Raw genomic sequence first — 5919 nt, 5'->3', positions numbered from 1 at the left:
ATGATGGATTCCAGTGCTTTGAAACAGCCAGATGTCACTTTATGTTTAAGTCTCTGCCTACGATTGTTTTTGCGTTGGGTCATGTCTGCAAAATGAACACTTTGTTTTTCTTTTTCTCAAAACCCGATGTGATTCTTATCACTCAATATGTAATGGTTTTACTTATCAACACTGTTATTTTTGTCATGATAATAATATAGCTAAGCACGCTTGGAGACTAATGAAACAGCCAACGTCCTTGCTAGCTATCTAAACTATTAAAATAGAAGTACAAATAATATTTAACCCTGAGTTTTCCTAAATAATTACGAGAGAATACCATTGATCAGAACACAGTAGTTTTACTAGGACTGGGCATGAATACTCGTTACTTGCCTTGTACCCGCTACTTGAACTATACTCGCCTCATTTTTTCAAGTATTCGTCGTTGCCAAGTCAAGTATCAAGTCGTTAAATTTTGTTATTTGCTATTTTGTCAAAAAAAAAGAAAAAAGTTTTGCTACTTGTAAGTAAAAGACAAGTAACAAGTATCACAAAAAAAGTTACGACTCGCCTTGATATTATTCGTTACTTGTTTTACGACTAAAAAATGATAACTAACCATAAAAACTAAAGCTCTAAACAAATATTTCTTTGTTGTAAGAAGTAAACAATACTTTCTAATTGAATTCCTTCTTCTTCTTTTTTTATATTAGGTGCAAATATTTTATTTAAAATAACTCTCGTATTTTTACCAAATCATATAAATAAAACAAACTTTCATAACCTTCTCTCTTAAAATATTATCTATCAAGTAATTTTTAGAAAGTTGAAAATATATCTAAGTAATTTATAAATACTTGTAAGTAGCAAATAATCAAATAAGACAAGTAACTTGCAAGTAACATATTTTTGGACAAGTACTCGAAATAATAATCGAAATAATAAGTACTCGTTTCTGATAAGTGAAGTACAAGTCAAAAAATTCATTACTAGTTCAACGCAATCCAAGTATCAAGCATAAGTAAAGAAGAAAATACCTACCCCTAAGTTTTACAGTTTCTTTAACCCATTTTATAACTCGACAAAACCAGCAAACTTAAATCGACATAACCAGTTTTTTTTTCGTCAGTGTATATGTATAATAGACAGAGAGAGAATGATAGCGAATTCCGTTTAATGGGATTATCATGTTCAATCGCGAATTCCGTTTTTCGTCTTGCCGATGTTCTCTTCTACTTTTGCATCTCTTTACAATGACTGGATCTTTAAAGGATCACGATTTTCTTTGATTATGATTGATTGAGATTATACACGGATGTGAATCTCGGATTTTAGTGTAAGTTTTCCCATGTTGATCAAATCGAGATGTTAGGGATCGATATGGTAATTCTAGCTTCAGAAAAGTAGATTAGGGGTCTTTGATGGCGTCTCTAAATACAGTGACATTTAGTAAAGGAGGTGGGGTTGATGTTCACGGCTGTTTTCTGGAGCTCTAAGCAATTGAAGATTGGTGACGGTAATCGGAGAAGATGACCGGAGGGCAACGACGTTTACCGGCTACACACAATTCCTTTTTTGGGCAATTCATCTTCTTTCATCAGAAGTCACGTGTGAAATTTTCTTTTGCAATAGTACACGTGTTTTGTTTGTAGAATCATCCTTGCTCACGTGTTTGAGATTTTTTTGGGCTGTATGTCATCAATCTTTATGTACTAAGCTTTTGGGCTTTAAAATTTAATGAAAACAGATTGACAAAAAAAAAACGGTGGGGAGGTAACTTTGTATTTTCCTAAATCAATAAAATTCAGAATAATTTACCTATTTTTATGCTAGCATCATAACTAATCTTGACAATCCAAAATATGACCACAAATCACTATAAACTGAAAATTCGTTTGAATCAAACACAAGTGAATTAAATACAGGAAATTCGTTTGAATTAAACACAAGTGAATAAATACATAATATTCTTGATAACTATAAAGTGGTTTAGGCAATACTTTATAAGGGTTGGCATTCGGGTCTCAAATCAAATTTGGTTCCAATCTATTCGGGTTTCGAAATTAAAAATTTCGGCCCATTCAGATACTTATAAAATTTTGTTTGGCTTTTATGCGGGTATTTGCCGGTTCCAGTAACCCATTTAATTATTTTTAAAAAATTTTAATGCATAATATACTTTAAATTTATAAACTTAACATATAAATTGGTTTGGCTTGAATATCTGAATAGACAATCAATAAATATTTTAAGTATTTTTTGGTATTTTGAATATTTTTCAGCTATTTTATACATTTATTTTTACTATTTGTATATATTTTCAAGTATTTTAGACATTTTTAAATATCTAATATATTTTGGATATTTTTATATATTAAATCTACATTAATTAACATATTTAGGTATATAATTCTATTTTGGATTTTGGTACTTGAAATACTTCAGTTCATATCGGGTTCAGTTCCGTTTCTCTACAAACCAAAATTTTATGTTCGGATATTTAACCAATTTTGGTTCGGATTCGGAACAGATTAGGTTGGTTCTTCGGACTCGGTTTTTTACCTAACCCTACTTTATATAATCTAGCTAAGCAATAATATTCTTCATAACCATATAATTTAAACTATTATATTAAATTATCACTTATAATTTTTAAATAATATATGTGTTAAATACAAAATAACTCAAATGAACTAGTTAATCTTTGAATATATGAAGATGTCTAATATTCAAATGCATATCCATTGAAATAAATACATAATACTAAGTTATAAATATATGTAACTGTTTGAAACAATTACTTATATGGGAACATGTTGACTATAATATTATTTTGTTCGAAAAAGTAATAAACGCTTGGAAATATGGTCAATGTTAAGAATATTTACTATTAACGATGTAAAAATAAGATTTTTACGTATATAAAAGTGGAAGCAAATATCCGTGCGGTTGACAACAAAATATCAGGTGAAGACAAAGATATAAGACGCCACAAAAAGTCCTTAGAACGAGAAAAGCCGGTAATCTTCTTCTATTTTTTCCCGAAAAAACAATTTTGGTTTGGGCCTTTATAATAGATGAGGTGTGATATGTTTGACAATTTCTCTTTTGTTGGGCCAACAAATTATCAAAGCAATTCTTAATTTTATTTATAGAATATTATAATTTTATCACATTTAAACATATACAAACTACCTATTTTTGCAACAAATTTATACAATAAATCTAATCTATCAAAACATATACCAACAAATAATATTGTTTTAAATCATATATAAGTAGTTTTAAATAATATATTTTCGAATATAATAAAAATAAAATTTTATCTTTATATACAAATTAAAATTTTGAATAACCATCTCTAGATTTAATATAATAAAAGATATAATTGAAACTCAAATATGATGCATTTTAGTGTTATATCTGTCAAAATAAAATGATTACTTAACACAGAGTTATAAAAACACTCATTAAGAAATAATTTCAGTAGCTAACCATGAACAAACAAGTTGAAGTTATTCTAATAGGTTAAAACCATAAAATAGGGTCATTCTAAAATGTTTAAAAATTGAACAAAACATCCGCGCGGACGCGCATATCAAAATCTAGCAGTATTTAAAACTAAATATTTCAACAAAAAAGGAAACAATATATGGGAGGCTAGAAGAAGCTAAGTCTCTACAAGTATCCCCCAAAGCTTGCCGGTGTTTAAAGAAGGGTATCGTTGGGTTGTTTAATTAGAAATAAATGGGGATATGTTATCACATTCTCATGACGCAGCATCATCTCTTCTATCGGACCAAGGTTCTTAAAAAAATATCAAAAGAAAAAGTTATTTGTGAATCTCAAAATTTTAGGTATTCTTTAATAATTCAAATGAAAATCTTAATTAAATAATAAGAATGGAGATACTCTTCCACTACCGGAATTAATATTCTAAAACTGTTTGATTCTGTATATCTATATATATATATAAAGATGTTGGTGACCCTCCTGTGATGCTACGTGTAAAGTCGTGCATTCTAGAAGCGATACTTGTTCCCTTTCACAAAAACGATGCGTTTTATTTATTTTTTGTTTGTGTTCCGTCTGAGTTTTCGTTTTTTCTGTTGTCATTATTTTAATTTATAAAGTCCAGTCCACTAAGAATTAACTCCAAATGTATATTCGAGACTTATACATATTGGACTACTTTTGTTAAATTGGGCCAAATTCTAATCTTAACAAAATAATAAAGTAGAAAATATAAAACGATTTTAAATCATTAAAATATTACAGACGAAAATAAACAGAAATTATAATAAATCTAAATACAGAATACTTATGTCGGTAGAATAAGATATGACAATAATGGCGATGGTGGAAGAAATGACAACGGTGGTGGCCGGAACAAATGACAGTGCTCAGTTGCAAATATGGTAAATGTAAACAGCGTCGGTGGTGATGCGTAAATGGTTTTTCACGTTCTTCTCCAAGAAGTCAGATCTGAAACATGCAAATGAAAAGGAAAAAATAAGTCAAGGATAGAAAAAAGGCGAAGACAAGAAAATGAGTGTGTTGGGAAAAAAAGAAGTCAAAGATCGCAGAAGTTAATGCAACTATTGGATTTAAAAGCAAATGATGTATGGCCAATGAAAGAAAAGAAACAATATATTAAAAGAAATTAAAGTAAACGTCAAAGCATAAGAAAAATCTATTTTTTTCAAAAAAAAAAATCTGAAGAATTTAAGAAAAGATTTGAAGAAATTGAAAAAAGAAAATTGCAGGAGTCGAAAAGAAAGCGAAGAAGAAAATAAAAACAAATTAAGGAAGAAGAACGATTTGATGAATAAATCTATCTTTTCCTATTCTTTTTTGGTAACTAGAATAAATCTATCATACAATAAAACCACTTTATAAAAAATATTTTATAAAACTAATAATATTTTATAAGAAAATATTAAATTGAGTATTTTATGACACGAGCTACGGGTCATCTTTCATAGGCTTTGTATGTCGAGGGATTGGTGAACAAATATCGTCTCAGTGAATATTGTCTCAGTGGCCCAAAAAAAAAAGTCTCTAACTAACACACACAAATAGTAATCTATGCTAAGAGAATAATATTAACTTTTAAAATGAATTAGTAGTATAACACATAATATATCTTATAGCCGTTATAAATTTTTATATAGTAGTAAAACATAAGATCTATAAATTTATAAATGTTTTCATTATGATTTTATCACATCTAAATAATGAAATGTAATAATATAATCTATACTAATACCAAATATTTTGTAAACCAATTCATTTTATTTTAGTTTGTAGGAAACTCACTATTCGCTAAGGTATGTGGCATACCGAAATCTAACGGGTTATTAAAAACACAAAAAGAGTAAAAAGTACTTTAACAAAAAAAAAGTAAACAGGAAGAAATTTGTTGTGCTATTTAATATATACGTATAATACAAAGTTTGCATGTATACTATATGTTTATATGACAAAAAATATATTTATAGATTAAATGGTTTGTTTAAAGTTTAGCACAATGGGATTGGTTAGTTTTGAATCAATATGTTTAAAATAAAATTTATATGAGAAACTAAAAGTTTCAATTCATTCAAAAACAAAAGAAAAGACGTAATGGAGTAACAAAGTAGTCAATGTAGTCTAACTTTCATTATAGATATAATAAACTAAACATTTTAAATGTAATTTACGAATTAATTTATTTTTAACAGTTTTTTATTTGGTTACCCAAGGCTTTTGCTTCGGGTACCAGTTTTATAGGATATATGAGCAACATGACACTGATTAGTGAGTTATATTTTAAACTGAGATTTCAAGATTCATCATCTTTAGTGTTTTGTCATCATCTGGTGTAGCTTCTAACTCAATGGAATCAGAGGTTAAATACACTTTAGCATTTGATGGGACTTTGGAGAGGAGATAGGC

The sequence above is a fragment of the Brassica oleracea genome, chromosome C8 (assembly GCF_000695525.1).
Source record: "Brassica oleracea var. oleracea cultivar TO1000 chromosome C8, BOL, whole genome shotgun sequence".
Lineage (NCBI taxonomy): Eukaryota > Viridiplantae > Streptophyta > Magnoliopsida > Brassicales > Brassicaceae > Brassica > Brassica oleracea.
The sequence above is the reverse complement of the archived record's forward strand: the minus strand, read 5'-3'. Positions refer to the sequence as shown.